The sequence below is a fragment of the Anguilla anguilla genome, chromosome 5 (genome assembly GCF_013347855.1).
Source record: "Anguilla anguilla isolate fAngAng1 chromosome 5, fAngAng1.pri, whole genome shotgun sequence".
In the NCBI taxonomy this organism is placed as follows: Eukaryota; Metazoa; Chordata; class Actinopteri; order Anguilliformes; family Anguillidae; genus Anguilla; species Anguilla anguilla.
The window spans coordinates 43,209,252-43,220,474 of record NC_049205.1 but is presented as its reverse complement, the minus strand read 5'-3'; the positions used below and the strand labels follow the sequence as shown (position 1 = coordinate 43,220,474).

Genomic DNA, 11,223 nt, shown 5'->3' with positions numbered 1-11,223 from the left:
CTTTTCCGGTAGGCCAAAAGAGCAGACTAGCTAAATAGCTAGCTATTGAACATTGATCCATGAATTTGTTCACAGGAGTGGTATATAATGAATAGGTTATTGCTGGTAATAACAACTATTAACAAACAGTTCAGTTTTTAGTCATTTGAAATGACTGACAATGTTCTGTGTATTTCAAAGCTGTGTTTTTTATTATTATTATTATTATTATTATTATTATTATTATTATTATTATTATTATTATATATAGCAAATATATAGATATTTAGAAAATCTAACTGACCCTCACATGTTTAACTGGTCTAAGCCACATGCTTGAGAAGAGACCTTTGTAGAGCAGTTTCCAGGAGCTGGGCCTCAGTGTCTGTTCTTATCTGTTCCCTGCACTGGTCAAAATACAGACATTTTACAATGAAAAAAAATATCTGCTTCTTCCAATGAAAACTCATCCATTGCATCTCGTACAGTGCCTGCCCTTTGTATTGAGTTGAAGGCCTATAATGAGAGAGAGAGAAAAAAAGAGTGAGAGAGAAGGAGGGCAATTTTGGGAACAGCTGCTCCTGTGGCTGCTTTTGGATTACGTCACTGCTGTGGAAGAAAGAGAAGGGAGTGAGAGAGAGAGAGAGCGAGCGCACACACTCCACAGATTGGGCCAGGGTTTATGGACTTTCTTCCTTCTGAAGTGCTTTTCACAAAGCTGTCATTGTTAACAGGCTGGAGTGCGTGAGCTGGGCCTGAATAAAGAACCCCCCTCCCCACGGCACTGTACACGGCCCAGGTCTGTCAGCTGTGGACTGCGGATCACATCCTGCCCCATAGCCCAGCCCCTTACAGTCCCAAAACTACCAGCTGCCCAGGCTGCGTAAGGGGCACAGACAAGGGAGAGTGAAATACTTTCTTTGTAAAAAAGGAGTCCTTTAAAATATGCTCTTCTTAATTTTGGCACAATCACCAATGCTCTGCTCGTGAGGCAGGCTGTATTTGTTTGTTGATGTGCCCATACAATAGGTAAGCTTATGAATGTGGGTCTCAAGGTGATAGAATTACAGTGAGCAATCAGGGCTACCTGAAATTGGTCGGCAGATTTCACTGTTGTCCAGGGCAGCTAAGGGCTATTATCTCTTTTTTTGTATGTCCCTTAAACAGGGCAGTTGAAAGACAAGTTATACCCTACGGATGTGTTCCTCCAAGTCCAAGTGTATCGATCAGACCTAGTGGGCTCCAACCACATTTATTTAAAGTCTAAGTTTTCTGCTAACTGGTGAACCGGCATGATGAACCGGCATGATGATGTGTGTACATTTCCTTATTCTGACCACAAATGGCAATATTCAAACTGAAGTGCTTTATTCAGTTTGACAATGTGTTTTCTTTACCTACATGGTACTATGTTGCCAAAAGCAAGAATGAAAATGCTGGATTAGCAGTTTCATTTAAGCTACCCTGTGAGTACTGCTCCATCTCTGCCAAAATGTAATTTAAAATGTTAATGCAAATCGTTGTGTGTGGGCAGGGGTTTCCAGAGGAAGTATTGGTAAATTGCCAGATTTTTTTAATATAGTTTTTTCCCTAATTGTAGGTGAATTGTTTTATTGTAAATGTGTATGTAAATGCGAAAGGTTTTTATTTGCATCATGACTGTATTGTACTGTAAGACGTTGAAGAAAAAGAAATGTTAAACGATTTATAGCGTTTTCATTTACATTTTGTCAGACATCATGATGCATATTGTGATCTGAAATAATACGTTTTGAATTACATTTTGGCACGACACTTGCACACGATAAGGAAATTAAATAGCAAAAGATTCAGTTTACATTAACATTAACATTTTGGCAGGTTTATGCTTCCGTGTTTATTTAGTAGTTTTCCCGCTAAAAAAAAGGTTTGTTTTAGTCCACAGGTATCCAAAACATGAAGGCCCTGTCCTTTGGTTAGTGAATGGGTCTGGTCTGAATGTACAGCTTGGACCCGAGATTTTCAATCTAGCAGATGTGACGACCTTCTGTTCCGACCCAGCAATCCCATGCCCTCCTGGAATCCTTGGGTTGTCTTGTTTGTGGTTGCCATTTGTTTTATTGCCCCCCAAAGTCAAGGCCTACTGCCTAAGTACCCCCAGGGGGCAAAATACCCCAGCATCACAAATAGGGAAGGAGGGGAGAGGTGTTGGCACAGAGGATTGAAAAAATAAATGGACACGTTTCATCTGGGTTGTAAGAACTGGAGGCCAAGATATCCATTTGTTTATAAACACAAGCTGGGGCAGCAAGGGAAGGCCCATTAATTACCCCCTCCCCCCCACCGGAGGTCATTGTTTTTCCCACCTTCTGTCTCTCAGAGTGCAGGAACTTCCTCTTAGCCAACAGCCACTGGCACTTTGTGCTCTGTTTAGACGTGACATGACAGGTGATCGATGTGTGCACAGACTAGGCCTTGATTTGTGCCTGTGACCCCTCAGAAAATGTTAACCCATCCTGATAAGTCAGTTCCTCAAGGAAGAAATGTTTTAGGATTGTTCAAACATGTACACATGATTCCACTTATGTTGCACTGGGTCTGACACATTCATACAGTATATCCGGCTTTACCTTTTTAAATAAATTATATATCCCATTAAGGATGTTGTTTTGTGATCACACAAGTCAAGTGTACCAGCCATGGTCTAGTGTAGGAGCTGTGATGTAACAAGCAAACCTATTCGTTATGCCACTGTTTTACAGTTAATCGGGCTATTATTTTCAACTATTCATTAACTTGTATGTGTCCATTATAATCATAATTATTTAAGCCCAGGTGTACGAAGACACCATAACAGGTTTAAATTCCTGAGATGTGAATGGGGGATATTTATTCTTCATAGCATATGCTACTGTTTCTGAAATATTGTGATCTTAAGTGTAAATCATCTGTCAGTGGTCATTAAGTGTTTAATTAAGAATCATTAACAGCTCATTACTCTTCAGAGGTCACAATTATGGTAGCATGCATAGTGGGTCCAGGTTTGAGTATGAAAGCCCCTGTTATAGACTATACCAGTACCCATCAAGTTGCTGTCCTTGCAATGGATGTGGCAGCCTAAACCTTAACCTTTTCCCACAGTGGGCCAACTGTGCCGGATGCCGTGTAGGGTCTGACTGAAGTCTCCGACCGAGGTCTCCTCCCTCCTCCCTGGTGTTTGGAATTCCAGAGGCGTGTGGACGTGATGGAGTGCAGCTGTCAGCCGAGTGTCACTCATCCTGTTTACAGAGTTCTGCATCTCCACAGACTAAGGTGAGGGACCGGGGGTGGTGGTCTTTAGGCCTGGCCAACGTCCTCATGCCATTGGAGACCGGCCTCATTCATCATGGCTGTCAAAATAGCTTTCACAAAGAGGTTACTATGAGAATAGTGAGAGCACAGATGATGGTATTCCTATCCATTAAGGAGCATGAAAGAGAAATGAATGCAAACAGATCAGTGCAATAAGCAGAGCCACATATGGCAACCCCGTGTGATAACAAATGGCACATTGTCTCTTGTTGAATTGTCTTATAACCAGGATACTACATTGAAGGCCATGTTTAGGTTTAAAGTTGGAGGCATTTTACATGCTTCGATTCCACTAATGGAATGTGCAAAAAATACGCATCACTTTTCATTTCTGTATTTCATACACGTATACAAATATAATTCATAATGTGATGTTTAAGTAACGTATTAATGACCAAATTTCATATGTGAATAATCAGCCACTGATTTGGCATTGGTTAAATACAGCTGTGCTCCAAGTTGCTCCAAAGTGCTCAGTGTTAACGGATGTACCTTGGATTTAACTCTTTATGTAATCTGTTCCTGACAAGGAGTTTTTTCCTTCCTTATTTATACTTCCTCTTTTCTCTCTGAAAACCAGTTTTTACGTGTAAAGCATTGGGCAGCTATGTCACACTTCCTGCACGTTTACATTTGAGACGTGCTTGGCTACGCATAGACCTGGATACTGATACTGTCTCGAGCTAGCAGGCTAGGTGAAGAGGTCAAGGAATGTGATGGGGGCAGATGCCACATTAAAAGCTTGAAACCTCGAACAGAGAAAGGGGGGGCCTTAATGAATGTTGTGTGTCTTTGAAAGACAGGTGACGATTATGAGGCCCTTCAACACTAATGGCCCTTACAACTGGTCGTAGATAAGGGTGATGTCCCAGGGAGAGACTGCTTGCTGTGTGGCTTAAGCTGTATTCCAGGCATCCTACAAAACTCTAGGGGTGCAGACTCTTTCCCACCCCCCACGCCAAATAAAGGAACAGCTTCCAACCTTGTAAAATTAACTGGCCTGGATAAAACGGCTTGATTGGTGTGTGATTTCTGGCATGAATTTGAATGGGTGATTAATGCACTATAGACACGTAAGCAGGAGGCTTTGTCTTTCTACGGGAATTTTAGCCACCTAGTCTCACATACTTGTTAGATATGCATGCGAAAGGCATCTTCAATAAATGTTCTGTTTGCGTAGCTATTGAGACATACATAGTAATGGAATTTATTGCGTGGTTATGATTCATGTACGTTTCTGGAAAGAACAAAATTGAATGCATAAAATGAACTGAATTTGTTTTTTTTTTCCATGTGTGATATAACTGCTGAAGTTGCTGCTATCTGTATTTCCCAGAATATTGAGAAATCTAAAAACCTCAGACAATATATCTCTTCCTGACCACTTTTTCTTCATTGGCAAAACCTGTTCATGACCCTAGCTTTTGACCAGGTCAGAGTCAAAAGGTTAACTGGCCTCATTGACACATTGCTGCTCAATGAAAGTTGAAGATATGAATTATTGTGGATCGACATGGCCTAAAATTGAAAACTAAAAATGAGGTGACTTTCTAATAACCTGTGACAAGAGGTTGCCTTCCTTACCCAGTCTTTGGATTACGGGAAGCAGGGCAAAAGTTTCACGATGGTTCTTTTAGACTCGATTGAAAATGTAAATGGAAACTTGCCATTACATGACATTAGGGGCACCAATGTCACTCAATTCCAGTGTTACGGCTACATGTGTATCAGCAACCCATTCAAAGCCGGAAATTCATGCCATAATGGGTGTTTATCCTCTGCATTGCTCATGTCACCCAGGACAGCTGTTTTTTTTAGTTTTTTTTTGGTGATAACAACCTCATTCCTGGGAGCTCATTATTGATTCTACAGCAGGGGTTTATCTCAAGCGTTTGATTGATTATTTGGAGTCAGAGAAGAATATCCAGAGGCTGAATGATGAAGCAGCAGTATACCTCTAGCACATGGTCACATGCGTTCATTAAGCCTTCTAATTATTCCACTTATGCAGTTATAGGTTTGGATGGAGCAAAAACCAGGAACAACTCTGGCACTTCAGGACTTGAATCACCTATCCCTGTTCTATAGTGTATCATTTCCTTGAACTTGTCATGATGTGTTGGTTCTAATTTCAGGATATTCCCTGAGCTTCAAATGTTTAGTTATCTGATCGTGCTACACACTTATCCATAAATTGATAAACTGCCCATTATTGACTGAATACTGCTTAATATATGGCCCATTTTTAAGATATCTGCAGCGATAAAAGCTATGGTTGTTAAATTGTGCGCAACTGATTAATAGAATCAATTGCTTTCCAGAGGAACTCCACTAAAAAAATTTTAATTTGGTATGTCCCATCTTAATTTGTGATCTGTATTTCATCTATGAAAACCAAATCTTTCATCTATCGCTGCATAAGAACATGTGAATTTATAATGTTTAAAAATTTTTATGTAAGACTCGCCTAAGTGCTTCAATGGACATGGCCATCATCTCTAGAGCAGCTGACCGATCTCTCCCGCATGCTCCTCATTGCCTCCGACTCCTTGAACCTCAGCTTGAAACCATGTTTTGTCACCTCGTTTGCCCGTAAAAAAAAGTTCCCCATGTTTAATGCCAGCCCAAGATTTGCGGAACAGATGCTCTGAGACGCCTGAGGGGGAGGGTAGCGATGGGTAGATTCCTCACTGTAATGAGTCTGTATCCAGCCGTGCTTAAAGGAAGCCACCGTGATGGTATGACTGTCTCCAGCCAAGGGTTAAGCTCCAGGTCAAGCAGGATACCAAGGCCTTTAAAAACACCAATAAAACTTACAGCCCCTAATGGGACCACCAGTACAATCAGTTACAAGAAATGACCTGTAGTCTGGGCCCCTCCCTCCACTCTTACTCTTAGTCAGGGAAAGCTTTGGAATGTTAAATTCTCCACTGATCTATGTTGAAAGGGCGAGTGATGATGAGGTTGTTCTGTTGGTCAGGCTGTTACAGCATTCAGGTTTTCTTAAAAGCCAATTAATTTCAATTGTTTTTTTGTTTTTTTCAAAAAGTGCTCATACTGTATCCTGTATACTGTATTTCACTCATACTGTATCCTGACACTGCTATTATGGTTTATTATTATTATTATTATTATTATTATCTGTACCCGCTTATCCTGGTCAGGGTGGTGGGGGGCGCTGGAGCCTATCCCAGTGTGCAATGGGCGAGAGCCAGGAATACACCCTGGACAGGTCCCTTGTCCATCGTATTATTATGATTATAACTTTCATATTTGAAATTATTAATTATTATTTTCATGAAGTGACCCCCCCCCGCAAGGGGTCTCTTTCAGTTTACCCTTGCTTAGATGCAGCCAGCATGCCTCAGGCATGCCGTCTCCCTCTAGGCCTCTGAATAATGTCACACCTCTGAAATGTGGTGATATAGAGAGAGCCACATGGCTAAAGAGCCAGCGCAGCAGAGCCACCACCTCAGCGTCTTCTGCCCGTGTCACCTCGTCCCAATCAGCCGGCGAGTGCCCGAATACTCGGCCTATCAAGGCTTCAAAGAGCCACTTCTGCGGCCGCGAATGACCCTGTGTCAAATCAAAGAGCTGGTATCAGGGGGGTGATTCTCCGGAGGGGGCTCTGGGAGGTGTCTGTGAGACGCTGGGGGTGGGGTGGGGTGGGGTGGGGTTGGGTGGGCTGGGGTGGGCACGGCTTTTAGCCTTTAATGGGACGAATGATGTATCGCTGTGTGGGGGAATGCACTGTAGGCTCCGCCGTGGCTCGGGTCATCCCTTCACACCGTCTCTGGGCTGCGTTAGGCTGCTGGAGACACGGCAGGACATGAGAGGCTAACTTATGCGCATCTTTCTTGCGATGCTTCTGCAGTGATGTTGGGGTGCTCGTGGTGCCCGTGGTTGTGATCATAGGATTGGTCTAGCTCTGTCTCAAATGTCCATTTCTATCTCACATGCTTTCTGTATGTGGGGGAATACTTTATTTTCATGGTCTGAAATAAATAGTTGTGTGTGCTTGTGCCCTGTTTCTGTCATGTATAGCTACGTGAGCCCCACACAGAGCTTGTATATTGGCATGACAGAAAAATCCAGCAGAATGTGGTTAAAGGGAGAATCCATATTGTTCACTGGCTCTCTGATTTTGTTTGGGATTTGTATGCTACAGAAAACATGATGATTTACAGATTTACTGTAGCAAAAAGGCATTATTATAAATGTAATTAATATATTATCAGATGACAGCAAATACATTCTAAATGCTGGGGATTTAGGTCCAAAATTAGTGGAGGCTATTCTTTTTCAAATTCGCACTTACTCTCCTTTATCTGACAGACATTGTCTGGCATCATGTCTCCCCTGTAACGATATTCTTTCTTTAAAGTTTACCCTCAATTACAGTCCCAGCTGTTATAAGCTGCTATGATTTGTAAAGCTCAGCACCTGTGTTCCAGTGTATTTTCCCTGTGCTGGACTCCACCTCCACCCACAGATCAGTGAGTCAAACCGAAACAATGTGCAACCCCGGCCAAGTCATTCCAGTGTCAGGCTGTTAAATGTTAATGAAGTATAAAAGAGAAAGGAAGAAACCACTAATCCCAGGTAGTCCAAGGCCTAATGCTGTGACTGTAGCACTGACCCCATCGGGCAATAGGTATCAGTGACACAGAACAGGGAAGTGTTTGGCATTCCTGCTTAGGAACCGGAACACAGAAAGGAGGGGGGTGTGGGGGTGTGGGTGTTTGTGTTTCTGTGACTTCAGGTTCCTGGGAAATTCAGGGTAGTGTATGTCACCCTCACACACACGCACACTTACAGGCATACGCAGACACGCACACGCACGCTAGTTTCCTTTTTTTTCCAAGTTAACCATGAATGCTGATTTCCAGACCTCGATTGCTCTGCCGACATGTGGGCCTTTTGTTTTCCTGACACACAGGACCTGCAGCTTTCAGCAGATTGTCAAAGCAGCGGCCTGCGAGGCCGGCGCGGCCCTGTTTTATTATGGAAGTCGGGCCGCGCGAGGTCAGCGCACAAAAGTGGTTGAAACAAAAGCGGCGGGTGTGCGGGAGCGACTGTCGCAGAAATGCCCGGTCGTTCGGTGACGAGAACCATGAATGCAATTAGGGCAGTGTCTGCGGGTACGCCGTGCCCCTCTCCCTTTCACTGCGACTGGTCTTTATTTTTTCACTGGTAGGAAACGATGTTAGCTTTTATAGCGGCGCTGGGACTCGGGAAGAGATCGGGTTTCAGTGTTTGCTTGTTCATAACCGAGATCATGTGGGAAAGGCACGAGAGGGAACCTCTCTGTTCTAGCCGTATATTTTTATGAATGAGGATTCCTTTCCTGGGGATATAAAGAAGTTCCCTTTTATGCAGGAGACCCATGCTGAAGTAGGGAAGAAGTGTTTATTTTACCTGAACCACTTCCTGCTCCAGTTGTCAGTTTGCTTAAAGGTTAGTGCTTTTGCTCAGGGGTTTGGCTCTCCAAATCACTTCCACGTGGCTGCACCTGCGAGTTTCAGTCCATTTACTAGAGTTACAAAAGAGTTTCATGCACTTTTGTACAGCCTTCAGTAAAGAGACAAACTCTGACCTGCAAACTAACAAGCTTGTGTAAATCTTTAGGTAGCTCTGAAAAGTTTATCACTTGTTAGTGGGCAGTAATGAACAGCTACCCAGCCACACAAAACAGTAATGAAATTCCTACAATGTTAAAAAGCACTCAAAGAATGTGCCAAGAGGCATAGCAGATCTGAATTTTAATATGTATGAGCTACTGTGTGAAAACGAGTAGACCACAATGGAAAATGCTTAATAGAAATAGTAATACATTTCATGGTCACATTATCAAATGCTGGCCTTACAGTCATATACAGTGTTAAAAATTAAACTGCAAACAGACTCGCCTTTACAGTTTGATAGGACTAGAGTAACTGGAGGTGGGGTACCCTGTTTCGAGGATTCCCAGCATTCATGTGCTGTAAAACCATGCAGCTGAACTGTGTTAAGAACACCAAATGATTCTCTGACTGTGGATGTGTCGCATGGCTGGAGAAGGAGGAGGAGGAGCAAATTCAAGGACTGAAAACTCAGAGAGAAATGAGATTCCTCTGAACTATTAACATACAATTTTTGGGTCATGCATTTGATGATCAACATTAGATTTACAGAGTTGTTGAACACCAAAGACTTGAAGAGACACCCCCCAGACAGCTCTGTGAGCGCTTGCATTAAAGAACCCTGGGCGAGAGGTGTCGGTGTGGAAACGAAACTGGACCCTGCGGCCTGCTGTTTTGGATTAGCATCAGGACAAGGAGGAGCGTAAACCGAGGGAGGCTAGCCACTGAGATCCAGAGAGAGGCTCGGAGGAAGCCATTAGGACTGCCTCACCAACCCCCCAACCATGCCTTCTTCCTTCCTCCACTTGTTCTTTTAATAGCACCTCTGCCGCCTTTGAGGTCACCCCAGATCAGTGCACAATGACAAAGTGGAGTGTTTATTTTTATTGTTTTATTTGTTTCTTGGAGTTACTCCACCCCTGCCAAGGAGCAACTGCTATATTCATGCTAACAACCTTCCCCTTACCGCACTATCTGAAGATCTTATTCTGTTTGCTACAGGAATAGAAAAGGACAGTGATATCAAAATGCATATTTTTAAGGCACAATGCAGACACAGGGAAGTTCAGGTATGGCATTAGTTAAGGCAATGTGCTGATCTTCTGTAAAACATTAACACTACAAAGACACACTAAAAGCCATTAATGAATTAGTATCTTTATCAATATCATTTTTGAAGGAGTCATATTTCAGGCATCTTGCCATCAGTGATTAGATAACTGTCTGTTTTTACAGAGTTCTTTAAAGCAAGCATATTTTGGACCCATTGTTTGTCTGCCTCTCCCACTCTCTTCTGTCATATTTCCGCCCAGCAACAGCCTCACTGCAGTTGCAAAATGGAGGCTCACACGCAAAAGCCGCCACCATTGCGGTTCTGCAGCCATCCACAGCATGTTCTCGCACCGGCAGGGGTCAGACAGCATGTCCCCTGTACACTGGGCCTGTTGTTCTCCACAGGAGAAATTCAATTTGCCATGAAAATGTATTAAGTGGACTTCCTTCTGACACCGGCGGCCATTATTGAAAGATGACTAAGAGTCCAGTTATTCCTGTCAATATAACGTCTTTTGGAATGAAAGAGAAAACGGAATGTAATTGAATTTCACATTGAGGAACCATGAGCAGGGATCGCACCACCTCCACCCACTCCTTGTGAAATATGGTATTCAGGGGGCCCCGCAAATGAAGTGCTTGAGGCCGTCGTTTTGAATTTAACTGCCACTTCCATTTAGTTATGTAATACAGGCATGGCAAGTATCAAATCTGCATGCCAATTGTGAGGTGCAATTACCTGAATGTCTTTCGGACTTTCCCTCACAGAAGCATCAAACCCATAATTAAAGGGAAAACGACATACAGGTGGAGGTTACAGCTCTTTTGTCCGAGGCAGCTATAAGAGGTTATTTAACCAGTAATAACATTTTTCTTCCCTTCCTCTGTGATTCCTCCACTACTGAAAGAGAAGCACTTCTCCTTTTCAGTGCAGAACAAAAGCCAATTGTCACATTGCAAGGCTATAGTAAATATAGGCACTACTTTCCCTTCTTAGCACTGACCTTTCAAAGTATCAAAGGCTCTGAACCAGTGTATCTGTCTGGACTGTCTATTTTGCCTAATTCTCACCCATTCAACAAGTACACAGGACAGCGCTATGATCGGCTGTAGGAGGGTGGGTGCAGATCACATACTTGTGCAAATAGACCTCTGAGTCTATCCCAGCCTATTTAGGGGTTTAAAGCCTGTATTTTTTGCATATACATTTAGATGCTTGCATTTTGTGAATAAGTAATGG

The 11,223-nt window shown here is 42.9% G+C and overlaps 1 long non-coding RNA gene across 1 annotated transcript in view; it reads left to right on the top strand.

Moving 5' to 3' along the window:
• Nucleotides 1-3,108: 3,108 nt before the first annotated feature.
• Nucleotides 3,109-11,223, top strand: part of LOC118228117 — a 96,662-nt gene continuing 88,547 nt past the window's right edge. Inside the window, exon 1 of the long non-coding RNA XR_004765408.1 lies at nt 3,109-3,270. This is a non-coding gene — a long non-coding RNA (uncharacterized LOC118228117). The remainder of the gene's footprint in view (nt 3,271-11,223) is intronic.